The sequence below is a fragment of the Hypanus sabinus genome, chromosome 3 (genome assembly GCF_030144855.1).
Source record: "Hypanus sabinus isolate sHypSab1 chromosome 3, sHypSab1.hap1, whole genome shotgun sequence".
Taxonomy (NCBI): Eukaryota; Metazoa; Chordata; class Chondrichthyes; order Myliobatiformes; family Dasyatidae; genus Hypanus; species Hypanus sabinus.
Genome location: NC_082708.1, coordinates 83,213,862 through 83,229,560, shown reverse-complemented (window position 1 = coordinate 83,229,560; position 15,699 = coordinate 83,213,862). Strand labels below are relative to the sequence as shown.

At 40.6% G+C, this 15,699-nt stretch overlaps 1 protein-coding gene across 4 annotated transcripts in view; it reads left to right on the top strand.

Moving 5' to 3' along the window:
* LOC132391484 (ETS-related transcription factor Elf-1-like) overlaps positions 1-15,699 on the top strand; it is a 165,898-nt gene that overhangs the window by 11,712 nt on the left and 138,487 nt on the right. For 3 of the 4 annotated variants that reach the window (XM_059964747.1, XM_059964742.1, XM_059964746.1), the window contains exon 2: positions 4,691-4,762. The exons of the other annotated variant lie outside the window; for it this stretch is intronic. The gene's annotated coding sequence lies outside the window, so the exon portion shown is untranslated. The remainder of the gene's footprint in view (positions 1-4,690; positions 4,763-15,699) is intronic. 4 annotated transcript variants of the gene reach the window in all.

Below are 15,699 nucleotides of genomic sequence, written 5' to 3'. Positions count from 1 at the left end.
CATGCTAGTGCTATATGTTTTCTGGATGGTAAACACTGCAGATCTGATAGGCTGTAGGCTGGCTGTCTAGCACAGAAATAATTAGGATGGCAGATGGTTGATACAGCTAATTTATCTGGATGTTCCCAATCCTCTTTAATGCTGCTGGAAACACACTAATCTAGTTAAGTTTTATGCTATCCATCACACTCCTGTTGATACCTCATGGAAAAGCATCACTCAGCGTAGAACATAGCCTCTAATTTGCTGCTAGTATCGAAGTATTCATGTGATTGGTTCCTTTCGATATTAACCCTCAGAATGATGATGGTGGGGTGAGTGATTGCAGCAATGGCATTTAACGATTATACTCTTCCTGAATATAGTCATTAGCTGGTACATTACTGGCAAAAATGTAACTTGCTCCTAACCTGCCAAAGCTTGATCTCATTCACATTTTGAAAACACAAGGGTGTACAGTACTTAGCTATCCAAGAAGTTACAGATAAAGGCAAATGCTGCACAATGTTCTGCCAATACCTGACTATAGAATTCAAGGGAATCCATTAATAAAATAGCTGAAGATGGTTGGCCCTAAAACACTGTCCAGATGAATCCTGCAGCAATGGATGAGATGATGAGATCAGAGATCTTTAGGGAGCAATTATCTGGATGAGGTAATTGCTCCTGAGTAATTGCAATGATTTTCCTTCATGCTCTGCTTGATGAGTTAGTTGAGGACCTTCCACTGACTTCAATAATCCTGAGGCTTTGTTGTGACGAAGAGAGTCAAGAATTCTTTAAAGATTGTAAAGATTAGCTTGTCACATGCATATCAAAACATACAGGGAAGTGCGTCATTTGCGTCAGTGGCCAAGACAGCCCAAGTATGTGCTGGGGGTAGCCCACAAGTCTCACCGTACTTCTGGTGCCAAGGAGCATGACTACAAATTACTAATTCATTAGTCATTGGAATGTGGGAGAAAATTGGAGCATTCAGAGGAAACACATACAGTCACAGGGAAAACGTTCAAACTCCTTATAGACAGCAATTGATAGACTAACTGTTTCACTACAGTGTCACCCACAGTGATTCGAGTTGGAAACACTAATCTGGAAATTTCACAAGGCATCCCTTGGAGTAATTTTTCCCAATATGCCTAACATGATTTTAGTCCTGTCTAGTTGTGCACAAGTAATGTAATTTCTCCAAAGAATGATTGTTCAGGAGCCTTATGGGGAAATTGGATCATGCTGCCCCAGGAACTCCTGATATAATGCACTTCTGGGACAGGCAGAAGTTCTGGGTTTCGGATGTGGGATTTCCAGGAGACACCTGACGGCCACATCTGCACCAGGTGCATCAAGGTGAAGCTCCTTAGAGACCGTGTCAGAGAACTGGAGATGCAGCTCACTGACCCTCTGCTTGTTCAGGAAAGTGGGCAGGTGATAGGCAGGACCTACAGGGAGGTAGTCACCCCAAGGCTTACAGGAGACAGATAAATACGTGGCTGTCAGGAGAGGGAAGGAAGAACATCAGATAGTGGGGAACACCTCTGTAGCCATTCCCCTCAACAGTAAGTACTCCAACCTACCTGGGGAATGCAACTGTGGTCATGCCTCTGGCACTGAGTCTCACCCTGTGCAGCAGAAGGGCAGGAAACTGAAGAGGCAGCAGTAATAGGGGACTCTGTAGTTAGGGGGACAGATAGGTGATTCTGTGGACAGGAAAAGCAAATGTGGATGGTAGTTTGCCTCCGAGGTGCCAGGGTCTGCAATGTTTTTGAATGTGTCCACTTGGATTTGCTTGGATTTTCAGGCATTTGATTAAGTGCCACACATTAGGCTGCTTAACAAGATAAAATCCTATGGTGTTACAGAAGATATTCTGGCATGGATAGAGGAATGGCTGACAGGCATGAGATAGTGAGTGGGAATAAAGGGGCTTTTTCTGGTTGGCTGTCCGTGACTAGTGGTGTTCCTCAGGGGTCAGTGTTGGGACCGTTACTTTTCACATTGTTTGTCAATGATTTAGATGGTGGAATTTACAACTTTGTGGAAAAGTTTGCGGATGATAAGAAGATAAGTGGAGTGGTAGGTAGTGCTGAGGAAGCAATGCAATTGCAGCAGGACTTAGACAAATTGGGAGAATGGGCAGAAAAGTGGCAGATGGAATACAGTGTGGGGAAATGTATGATAATGCATTTTGGTAAAAGGAACAATAGTGCACATCATAATCTAAATGGGAAGAAGGTTCAAACATCAGAGGTGCAAAAGGACTTGGGAGTCCTTGTGCAAGACTCCCAGAAGGTTAATTCACAGGTTGAGACTTTGGTAAAGGTGGCAAATGTAATGTTGGCATTTATTTCAAGGGCAATAGAATATAAAAGCAAGAAGATAATACGGATCCTTTATAAGACACTAGTCAAGCTTGGAGTATAGTCAACAGTTTTGGGCCCCTTATCTCAGAAAGGATGTATTATCATTGGAGGAGATAATACAAGAATAATTCTGGGAATGACGGGGTTAACATATGAGGAGTGTTTGGCAGCTTTGGGCCTGTACACACTGGAGTTTAGAAGATCTTATTGAAACCTTCCAAATGTTGAAAGGACTAGATAAGGTGGATGTGGAGAGGATGTTCTCCTCTGATGAGGGCATCTGGAATTGGAGAGCACAGACTCAAAACTGAGGGGTGACCTTTTGGAACAGAAGTAAAAAGGATTTTTTTCGCATAAGAGTGGTGAATCTGTGGAATGCTCTGCCACTGACTGCGGTGGAGGCCGAGTCTGTGGGTACATTTAAAGTGGAAGTTGATCGATTCCTGATTGGTTGGGGCATCAAAGGATATGTTTAGAAGGTGTATGTGGTGAATGGGATCCAGGATCAGCCATGATATAATGATGGAGCAGACTCAATGGGCTGAATGGCCCAATTCTGCTCCTATGTCTTACGTCTAAGCAGCTTTAACCTCTTAGTGGTGACTGGGACACCTAGAAGGTTAGTCCCAAACTCACATTTTGATCCATCAGTCTGTTCCTACTCCTTCTCATAACATGACACTGACACACAACTTTGTCTCGGCAGTCTTTCTGTTTTCCAAAACCCAGATGGCCCCAAATTCTAAACTCCACTGCAACTTACCAATGGATCTCCAGGCACAACTCAACCAAGGCCGCAATGACCTCCTCCACTAATTCTTCTTCTGCTTGAAAGGCCACCTCGTTAGGCCGGCTTGATTGCCCATCCCAGCTACTTCTATTATCACAGCCTGAACCTTCCTGAAACTGATTGCGGTCACCCTCCTGCACATCCCCCCATTGCTCCTGACATCAGTCCCTCTTGCAGCCCAGACGCTAATCGAACCTGAAAAGCCAGCACAGAAACAGGCCCATTTAGGCTATGCCAAGCTATTAATCTGCTTATTCCCATTAACCTACAGGCAGACCACAGCCCTTCATGCCCCTCCCTTCCATGTACCCATCTACATTTCTCTTAAATATTGAAATTGAACCCATGTCCACCACTTCCACTGGCAGCTCATTTCACATACTCAACACCCTCTGAGTGAAGAACTTCTTCTTCATCTGACTTTTAATGGTGGTTGGCAGTTCACCTTATAGGTGCATTACTGAATCCAACTGGACCGGAGTGTGGTGTAGAGAGTTGGGAAATAAAATCCCTACTTGTTCTTTATCAAATGAAAACTAGATTACCCTGTTAGCCTGATTGATTGTAAATAATGAAAGACAATAGTGCAAATTAAATTAAAGTCACTTCCATAAGTTCAAGTTTTTAAATGAAAATTATCAATTCCCAAAGATAGGAGTGAGGCCTGCATTTAATTTATTTTCAACCTTATACGCTTCACACTGTAGTAGAGTGATGTTTTCCAACAAGATATAAGGAATAATTAAACATAATATGCGCAAAGTCTCAACCCATCTCCGTTTTTCCGGGTTCTGTAGCAATTCAGAACAATTAATTGCTTAAACTGCAATTATATTAAAACAAATGATTTGATAAAAGAAATTCAAGTCACCTGAAAGCATACAGCAGAAAAGACAGTTGTTAGTATTTCTGAAGACATAGCCCTTTTAACAAAAGCAATCCCGAGCATTTTGGCGACCAGCCCCACTTAAAACAGGATATTCAAATGCACAAGTGACCTTTGCACTGAGCGTCTTTCGCCAATGTGCTATACAGTGAGGAAACAAAAGTGATTTATCACGGAGTTTGTGTTTGAAAGCAGCTCTGGCACTTCAGTGAAAAGCTTCTGAAGTTCTAAGAGGAGATAATATTGCATGATTTAGTTTCCTAACCTGCAAAGAGGGATAATGCAATTTATATGAACGGCAGTAGTGTTTTAACCCTATAGGTGGTGCAAAGTACTACAGTCAAAAGAGTGCAGTTGTTTTTCCTTCACTGTTTGATATCAAGGGGAGGAGGAAGAGTGTTGTACTAAATATGTAGACTTGCAAGTAGCAGGCAACTTACTTTTAGGTGTAAAATACTTTATACTGAAGTTAAAAACATATGGTTATGCATAGGATGTGTATGATTCTCCACATTTCAACAGCTGTATTTTAAATCCACTTAAAATACTTATTAAGTTTTATCTTTTGGGTAAAAGGCACTTTCATATTGCTTTCCTGTTACAACAAAAGAATTTCAGAGCAGAGTGGAAAGTAACATTCCTTTGTCGTTACAGCAACTTTTGAGCAACTGTAGCATCAGGGAGCCTAAATACAACTGAAATCTAGGAGAAAGATATCAGCTGAGGGTAAGCGTCATAGCCGTCTGAAGTACATCCTCCCTTTCTCAACACTGAGATTTTATACGTCTACATAAGTTTGCATCTATTTTAATACAGTAAAAACTTTCCAGTTTTGCTTCATAAGAGGATGTCAGTAAAATAAACTAACAATTTATGGTTAGGCCAGGTCTCCGAAAGTAAGTTCGTCTTTTGGAGTTATAAAGGGGAAGACATATGTGGAGAGGATAAGAAAGGGAATTCTGGAAAACAAAGGGTACAGCTGTAGCCAAGCCATGAATACCTCAGAATGCAAGGGAGTGCAGTTATCAGAGTATTGTCACACTGTGTGAAGAAGGTTGAAAAGTATTATTTTATATCTTTCCAAGATGGGAGCCGATGAAGAGTCATAATGCACCAGGGTGGTGAACTTATAATTGCATGACTAATAATGTATGAGGAATGTTAGTCTTCTGATTGGATTTCAATTGCCTGATTTCAACCCTGATCCATCCTTGTTTCAAACATAGACAAACAGCCTTGATTTCAAAGGTAAAGGGAGCACATCTTTCCTTGACATCATGGCACCTTTTAACCGAATTGGGCATCAAGGGACACAATGTCCATGCAGTTTGGACAGCAGGCAGCTCAGAGCCATGTTGCTAAGCTCCTTTGCTGGCAACAGCAGCAAGAAATGTAACATGCAGCAAATTCTACTCCACTGTTACTTGGACATTGACTTACTGATTGCAAATAGATTAGTATTGATATTTCTACTAAAATGCCAACCAGATGTTTCTGAAATTATGAGGTTAATTCCCTGTGTGATAGATATTCACTTTCCTGGACCCGAGAGGCTTATTGCCAGCCTCGGCTTTCCGCTGTAGAACCTTCCCAAAGAATCAGAGCTGTTTGTGACAAAGTTAAACATTTAACATATATTCTTTGCCAACTTCTTAATGCAACTTTTCTTCAGTTCTTAAAGAAATCTGTTTGAAGTTAAAAGGACACCGGGGCTGGCTGCTAAGTGATGTGGTACATGAAGTAAAGTGACCATGACCACCTTGTCTGCATTAGCTAAACAATGACAGTGGGGCTCAGTTAATCGGCCTACATTAAATCAGACAACTACAGCTAAATTACTTGCACCATTGTCCTCAGACCATCTATGTAAATTACTTTATCCCTGCAAAGGTATCATGTACATAATGTCATTTAGTAGCAAAACATCATAAGTATTAGAAAGCATTGGGGACTGTTAGGAATGACAAGCAGAATGACAGAAAGATGGAGTGACAGAAAGAAGAACGAGAATTCATTACTCGACCTTGGGTTTCTGCAACGGTTGACTTGTTCGGCTGCAACTCATTGACATATTGTTTTAGTTTGTAAGAATTGTACCTGTGTTTTGAAATCCTTTATAGTTTGTAAATCTTTTGTAATTCAGATATTTTTTATAAATCAGAAGTCCTCTGAATGTTAAATTCATGTTAAAAACTATTTGTCTAAATTTAAACTGTCATCCATCACCCAGACTGTGAGTATTTGCAGCTAGAACTCACAGCAGAGACTAGACAGGGAAGTAAGCTTGTCCTTGGAGTAGATGGATAACCTCCCTATGATGAGGCTACCCGTAGATATCTATATTGAATAGGGCTTAAAATCTTCTTTTGAACTTAAGGCTTTGCAGACAAGGAACCCAATACCATCACACTTGATTGGTCTTTAGCTTGAAGTGACTCCCTCAGGTTAAGAGTAAAGTTTCTTAATTTTGTACATTAATTGGGGCATCATATTTAGAGTTATTTAATAGAGGCTCCACCTGATCTCCCATGTTGATACGAATAGTATTATTAAGAGGATTGTTCGAGGAAATAGCCTTGGTGGCCTGGCCGATATTTATCCAAAATTTAATGTTACTACAGTAGGTTATCTTGTCATTTGTGAAAACTTTGTTCAAAACTGGCTGATTTTTTCCCTACATTACAACAGTACTGTAGTTCAAAAATATGTAATTGATTGTGAGGTTCTGTAGCATGTACTGGAGTACTGCAAGATGCAAACTGGAATATTTAACTATTCTGTAAGCTCTGTTATTGGAATCCTACATTCTCACATTTCAGGTACAGAATCAGGATAACATCACTGACTTGTATGCCATTAAATGTATTGTATTTCAGTATCCATACGGTTCAGAAAATTACTATAAGTTCCAAAACAAATAAATAATGCAAGGAAAAAGAAATAATGAAATAGTGTTCAAGGATTCAGAAATCTGATGGTGGATGGGAAGAAGTTGTTCCTAAATCAGCGTGTGTAGGTCTCCAGGGTCCTATACCTCCTTCTGGATGGCAGCACCTAGACAGTGAGGAAGACATCTTCTTGAGGCACCAGCGCTGGACGATGTCCTCAATGATGGAGAAGTTTGAGCCTGTGATGGAGCTGAATGAGTCCACGAGCCTCTGCGGCCTTTTGTGACACTGTACTGAGATAAACTCACCGGTTATGCTTACTTACTGCCCGTTACACTCCTGGCATTTAGGACAGCAATGAATATCCTCCATGTCTGTCTGTGTAGAAGTATTGTTCATTGCTGTTTCTGTCACAATAGTTTTTTGGCCAATCAGTGTTGTTTACCCTAAGCTGAGCCCCTGAACCTGGAGGACTGGTGAATCACTCTTAGTCTGGCCTCCACCCTTTGACCTGTTAGGCATGAGTGACCCTACCAAGAGCTAAAGAACAAGGCCCTGACTCCAGTCAACATAGCTCTCCGGGTCATTGAGGCATGTAAGCCTCCAAACCTTACAAGAAGGTTGTGGTCCTCTTGGAGGCACTTTCCATAGACTCCTCCAATTTCCAACAGCCATTGGCTGCACTAAAAGGCAAGCTTTTTTACAATGAGGCTGGTGGGTGTGTGGACCTTGCTGTCACAAAACCTGGTAGGTACAGCTGGAAGGTTTGAAAGAAATTTAGAAAGGTACATGGATTCAGAGAGACAAGGGCCTCAGATTTACTATGCTGATTTAAAATTCAAGGGAAGGGTGATCAAGTCAAATTTACAAAGGTTTGAAGTACATTTATTCTCAAAGTATGTGTGCAGTATACAACCCTGAGATACGTCTTCCCACAGACAGCCACAAAACAAAGAAAAACCATGGAATCTATTCAAAGAAAAACATCATCCACCCCTGCCCCCACTCCATGCACAGAAAATAAACAAATCACACAAATGGCAAAAAAAAGAGTGAAAAACACAACAATTGAAAGAGTCCAGGCGTATTCAGTTCAGCTCAGATTTGTTATCAGCAGGCCACCCCAGTTCAAAATTGCCCAAAATAGCAACAAAAAAAGGAGCAGCCAGAAATCAGAAACACGTTAAACATGAATTACAGAGTCCAATCCACAAAACCCGGTCTGGCATCATCCTCCGATGGCGTTGAAAGAGAGACAGACCATTCAAACGCAGGAAACTTGTCTGCGATTGGCCCGTGTCACTCCGAATCCAGCTACATTTATAAATGTCTTGTAACCCTCCTATGTTAAACACTGGCAATATTTTGATCCAGAGAAACTATTTCTCCTAGTAGTCGGTAGGCCATTCAGAAATGACATCTAAAAGCAGTTTTATGTAGTGAGACAATATAAATCTGGGATTAAATTCTTAACAGACTATGGATAATGTGGTATTATCAAGACAGTGTAAAAGAGATTTTGGTGGTAATGCTATCAAGAAATATGAATCAATCACAGGAACTGTACATTGAGGACTAGGTGAAAAATTAACTGACTAAGTCATGGAAACTGATGAATGTTCCTGCTTAGAAAGAGGAGTCCTGTTCTTATTATCCCTCATGATCTCAGAATCAAGTAATTTTATAGTCATGGTTTTAACAAAATGACAAATGGATTAAGGCTCCCTGCATTTAAAAGAAAGTTAAGATATACCAAAAAAATCAATGATTAGGTTTCAGGCTTGAGCAATATTATTCATTCCTAAATGTTAATATAGCTTCAAATCTTCTATGTGATGAGCAATTGCTTATAATCAGCACATTTTCCTCCTCCATTATTGATCAATTGGCTGGCTTACAAAAACAGTTATACAAAATGTATTATATTAATAATAGCAATGAAAAATGCATGAAAATAAAGAGTAATAACTTCCAGATATGCAGGGTATTTTTAGTTATCTGAGATTGTTATAATGTTATGTTGGCAGCCAAAGAAGTCCTGTAACAGCGCAGTTACATCTGATAAAGTCAGCAGTAAATTTGTGCACAGTAATCTCCCACTAATATCAATAAGTTAACAACCAAAATATTCTCTTCAGCGGTATTGATTGAGGAGTAAAGTCTGAAGATAATTCACCTGCAACTTTTCTAAATACAGGGCATTCTGGTTAATTGGGAGACATTGGGATCTGTACATTTTGGCCCAGTTAAGCAACTGCTCCAATTAGCTGAAGCTTCATGGAAATAGTTAAAAACATACAAAAAAGACAAACTGAGTAACAAGTAACATATTTAAATGAAATACAAAAAATTAGAACACTACCAACACTGTTGCAGTACTATAAAACTGATTATTAGTTCCTAATACTAATCAACGGAGAAATTCATCCACATCATGTTGTTTTCACTGTAAATACCCAAAATCAGCACAGACTCCTTGTACAGATAATGGTCTGCCTTCATGTAATGCTATTGACGATTGCATCCTCCATGTCCTCATTTTCATTGTAACATTTAAAATGATTGTTGATACCTTCAAATTCTTAGTAGTTCCTAACTTATTGAAGTAGTGAAATAATTTCATTTTCACTTCTGGCTGTTTCTGATATTTCCAATCTTGAATGTTTGAAATCACAGTGAGCAAAACAGTTCTGAATAGTTTAATTGTTTATTTCTTGTCAACTGTCAGTGCCAAAAATTGTTGCTTTTTTGAACACAAACACACTCATCTGACTCGATTTAAAAACGCAAACAAGAGAAAATCTGCAAATGCTGGAAATTGAAGTAATACACACAAAAGGGTCTTGGCCCAAAACATCGACTGCTTACACTTTTCCATAGATACTGCCTGACCTGTTGAGTTCCTCCAGCATTTTGTGTGTATTACTATTTTAAAAATCTTTGCTCAAAGTATGATTCTGTGTCTAACGGTTATGCAAGTGCACACAACTGACGCTATTTAGAAGGTGTTCGGCAACGGTCTTCTGGTTAATTAACTGGCATGGTGTCCCAGATAAACAAAGGGAATCCCAGCTATTTTCTTGATTAGTTTTTGTTCTTTAAGAGTTGTCACAAGTAAGTGGCTGCCATGATTAACCAAATCTAGTGCAATGCCATGGGATCTTTGACGTCTACCTGGGAGGGCAAAGGAAGCCTTATTCTAATGCTAAAATAAGAGATGAAATCAGCAAAATGTTGGCACTTCTTAGCACTGCAAGCATTGTACCTATTGAAATATGATAGACGTATTAATATTGGAAATATGTATTTAATTGTCACTCCCAAATACCTCCCAAATAAATGAAGTTATGCTGTGATTTCATTCCAGAAATGATGAAAAATGAGCAAATTCTTGCCTTCATAAGAGAAATATCAGCCAAATACCCCTCCTTTTGATAATTCAATCTATGTTCTAATAGAAATAATGAATTTTATCTGTGCTCCTCAGTCATGAATTAGCACACACAGCTATGCTTCTTTTCAAATAATTTGCCCTTTTTCAGTTGATGGGCAGGACACAGAGCCATTAATGCTATCACACATATTCATTGGAGCACAATGTGTTCTTAGCACAATATTGGAATCTGTTTCAGTGGTACAGTTGTTTGTTTCTACTACTTATAAATCCTTACTGCAAAACAAAAGATTAAAAATGATGCCTTCTTTAATCTCATTTTAATGGTGTTTTTATAACTGGAAAGAGATTTCACACAAATAAAAACACTTTTTCATATGTTTTCCAGATCCCAATAGCTCTTGTATTTTCAGTAAACTCAGTGGAGAAGCACTGAATCCACAGACATCATATACTGAGCTCCTTAGCTTTAATTGTATAGGACACGCTGATCATTCAAGTGTGTATAGTGAGGGAAGGAACAGCTCTCGTGGCCTATTCACCAATTGTTGTTTCTAGTTGCCTTGGTTATGGTTCACAATGGAATCCAAAAAAAAAGTAATGTTTCACAAAAGGCACCCAAGTATATCTCCAACTGCTGAACAGATACACTATATATGCAAATGCAAAGGCCCATTTTCCAAAGCTATGGCCGAATAAAGTTGTGAAGTACTTTTATGTAAAGATGGTTGATATTAGACAATGGTTGCTGATACATAAGTCAGCATGATCTATAAGCTTGCATGATCAAATATCTATACTTATTTTGTGTGGAGAATCCAGAATCTGCTAGAACAGCTTTTCAAATGCAGCACAAGTGTAGTTAGCGGTCTAACTGACAGGAAGTAGAAGCAGAGAGTGATAAGCATGTCTTGTCATAACATTTACACTCTGCAATAAAGGTTCTATATTTAGCTGTTGTTGGTAGCTGCCATGGTGGTTTTAATTTTCAGTAACAGCATTCACCCTATTTAAAGGTACAGCACTCTGCCATCAATTCCTGTTGTTGCAGCTACTTCCTGGCTAATGAGCTGCCATTATAACCACAGTCTCTCATTTATACTCCAAAATATATTATCAACTGCTATGTGAAAACAGATCATGTTGTTTTAATTGTATCAATACAGTTTTTCTCTGATAATTTGTCTATCTGTATATTCTTTACTATTGTAATATGGCTTTTATTGACGTACAATAAATACTAGCTGTCTACCAGAAGACTTCCCCTGGGAGAACTAACACTTATTTATTAATTGCTATTGAATTCTCAGGAAATCACATGGCATCTTTGCATCAGGTTTGCAGTTCTGATGTGTTTTACATTAGTACTAATAGTAGTATTCAATATTGGAAAAGACAAGTTTCCCAAATGTTTCAGTTCAAGTTCTTGATTCCAGAATTATTTTACATCCCATTTAAATCCACTTTCTGACCTAGATACTTCCATTCAACCAAAGCATGAGTATACTGCATAAGGAAAGCAATGAGACCTACACAAAAACTCAAAAATATCAGAGCAAAAGTAGTCCACATTGTCCCTCAAGCATCTCTCATCCCAGAAATTAGCACTGTTAATTGCCTTTGGACTGCCTCCAATGCAACAATATTAATTTTTATGTACGGGGAGAAACACTTTGCACAGTACTCCAGGTAAGGCCTCACTAGCACCCTCACAGTAGTAACAAAAGCCTTCTTAAACTCAAACCCCTTCACAATAAAAGCCCGCTACTTTTCTTTTGTCTTCTTATCTAACAAATCACCAATAGTCTAAAACTTACAGAATTTTATCAAAATGCCTGTGGCCCCATAAATCCAGCAAACATGAGGTACATCTGGCCCCATTTATTTCAAACAAATATGTTTAATCACAAAACTTGTAATAAATAATACAAATCATTCTCAATTTCCCATGTCCCTCCATTCTCACCATTGATTCGTGTTTCAAATGATCACAACAAATGCCATTCCACAGGTCTCTGACTGAAGAAATGTCTCTCATCTCACCACAAATGGCCTCACACTTATTTTGAAACTGCACTCCTGATCTGGGATTACCCAGCAGCAGTAACCTCCTTCCTGCATTTAGTTCTTTAACTATCTTATTTATGTTAAAACACAAAACATAAAAACAGTACACCACAGTATAACCCTTCAACCCAGAATGCTGTGCCAACCTCTTAATGTACTTCGAGATCAATTTAACCCTCTCTCCTACATATTTTTCTCTCATCCGTATGAGTAAGAGTCTCTTAAATATCCTAAAGAAAGCTTTTGAACACATTAGCCTTCGTAAATCAATGTATTGAGTACAGAAGATGGGATACTTGGTTGAAGTTGTATAAGATGCTGATGAGACCTAATCTGGAGTATTGGTGATCCTCACAGCTACCTGGACTCCACCTCTTCCCACTCTGTTACTTGTAAAAATGCCATTCCCTTCTCTGCCTCATCTGCTCTCAGGATGAGGCTTTTCATTCCAGAACTAATGAGATGCCTTCTTCAAAGAAAGGGCTTCCCTTCCTGCTCTATCAATGCTGCCCTCACCCGCATCTCTTCCATTTTGCGCACATCTGCACTCACCCCATCCACTTGCTGCCCCACCAGGGTTCCTCCTGTCCTCACATACCACCCCACTAGCCTCCTCGTCCAGTACATAATCCTCCGTAACTTCCACCATCTCCAATAGGATCCCACCACCAAGCACATCTTCTCCACCACCCTCCCCCCCCCACCCACCTTCTGCTTCCTGCAGGAATCACTCCCTACGCTCCTTGACAATTCATCCCTCCACAATGATCTCCTCCTGGCACTCATCCTTGTAAGCAGAACAAGTGCCACACCTGCCCCTACACCACCGCCCTCACTACCATTCAGGGGGCCAAACAATCCTTTCAGTTTCTCCTATCACTCAACTTCTTACTCTGACTTCTCGTCTCTTTTGCCAGTCCTGCTGAAGGATCTTGGCCCAAAACATCGACTATACTCTTTTCCATAGATGCTGCCTGGCCTGCTGAGTTCCACCAGCATTTTGTGCGTATTACTTTGATTTCCAATATCTGCAGATTTTGTCTTTTTTGAAGTATTGTATCCAGTTTTGGTCATCTACCTACAAAAAAGAAGTAAAAAAGGTTGAAAGAGTGCAGAAAAAATTTATAGTAATGTTGCCAGGTCTGGAGGACTTGAGTTATAAGGAAACATTGAATAGGTTAGAAGTATTTTTTAGAATGTAGTAGATTGAGAGGAAATTTGTTAGCTGTATACAAAATTCTGGGTAAGTGCAAGCAGACTTTTTCCACTGAGGTTGGGTGGGATGACAACCAGAGGTCATGGGTTAAGGGTGTGTGGTGAACTACATATACCTGTTTGGACATGCCCGCTGCTGACTGCTCCTGTGGCTCCTCCCACAGACCCCTGTATAAAGGCGATCAAGGCCTGAGCCCGGCCTCTCAGTCTCCAGGATGTAGTATGGTGGTCACTCACTGCTTGTTCCTTCTTCCAGTCAATGAAAGCCGATATCTCGCCTTACGTCTCAGAGTGAGTTATTGATGGTGCATCAGGGTGAAAGCTGAGATGTTTAAGGGGAAAATGAGGGGAAACTTTTTCACTCAGGGCCATGACAGTGTGGAATGAGCTGCCAGCACAAGTGGTGCATGTGAGCTCAATTTCAATGTTTAAGCAAAGTTTGGACGGATACATGGACGATAGGGTTGTGGAGGGCTATGATCCCAGTGCAGGTTGATGAGAGTAAGCAGTTAAATGGTTTTGGCATGGACTAGATGGGTCTGAGGGCCTGATTCTGTGCTGCCTTTCTCTATCCACCTCTACCACCACCCCCAACAATGTGTCCATGCATTTGCCTCTCTCTTTGTAAAAGAATCTACATCTGACTTACCCCTACACAATCACCTTAAAAGTATACCTTCTTGTATAAGACATTGCTGCTCTGGGGGATAAAAATCACTGGTTAACTCCACAATCTATGCCTCTTATCATCTTATATGCCTCTCATCCTCTTTCACTCCAAAGAGAAAAGCCATAGCTTGTTCCACCTATCCTCATGAAACATGTTCTCTAATCTCCAGTGCACTCTCTCTAGAGCTTCCACATCTGTCCTATAATGAGGCATCCATACTGAGCACAATACTGCAAGCGTAGTCTACCTTGATTGTGATGAGATCACGACTCATTTTCTAAACAACACTGTCTCAATCTACCCAATATTTCATCATATGGCAAATCTGTCATCCTGGAACCACTCTGATGAAATTTCTCTGCACTCTCTCTTTTGCAAGTGTATCAGTCCTTCAGTAATGAGACCAAAACTCTACCTGTTACCTAATGTGGTAAAGATTATGTCAAATGCAAACCAAAACAACAGCACCACATATTCAAAAGACAAGAGTTTCTACAGATGCTGGCCTCCTCTACCGCCACAATGAGGCCACTCTCAGGTTAGAGGAGCAACATCTCAAATCCCACCTGGGTTGCCCTCAGCCTGTAGACATGAACATTGATTTCTTTGCCCCCCCATCCTTTTCCTATTCCTCATTCTGGCTCCCCTCTCACCCCTTCTTCTCTTGTGCTCTCCTATCAGATTCCCTCTTCTTCCTCCTCAGCCCTTTACCTTTTCTATCTTTCATCTCCCAGCTTCTCACTTCATCCCCTCCCCCAACCCACCTTACCTCCCCCATCACCTGACTTGACTTATCACCTGTCAGTTTGTGCTCTATCACCTGCCCCATCTTCTTGTTCTGGCTTCTTCCCACTTCTTTTCCAATGCTGACGAAGTGTCTCGGCTTCAAATGCCAACTGTGTATTCCTCTCCGTAGATACTGCCTGACCTGCTCAGTTCCTCCAACAGTTTGTGTGAGTTGCCCCATTTAACCCTAGCCTAATCACAATTTACAATGACCAATTCACCTACAAACTGGTACCTCTCTGGACTGTGGGAGGAAACCAGAGCACCCAGAAGAAACCCACATCATTGCAGGGACAACATTTGAACTCCTTACAGGTAGAGCCGGGAGTTGCACCCGTGTTACCTGGACTATAAAGTGTTGTGCTAACTACAACGCTACCATGCCGTCCTTAATTTTCTGTAATTTCCCTGGTGGAAATCACCCTTAATTTTCTGATGTTGAGACACACTGGGACACCACCAGTGATGTAACCTGGGGTCATCAGGTATTTCAGCATCAGATACTCTCTCCTTGGCGACCCAGCCAGTGTTGATCAGGCCCTGGCTTGTGACCCAGCAGCACTGGTCCATGGCCCACACCCCTTGATCCACAGCCATCTGGAGGCCACTCACCAGCCTCTGTGACGCTCCTGACGGCTTATTT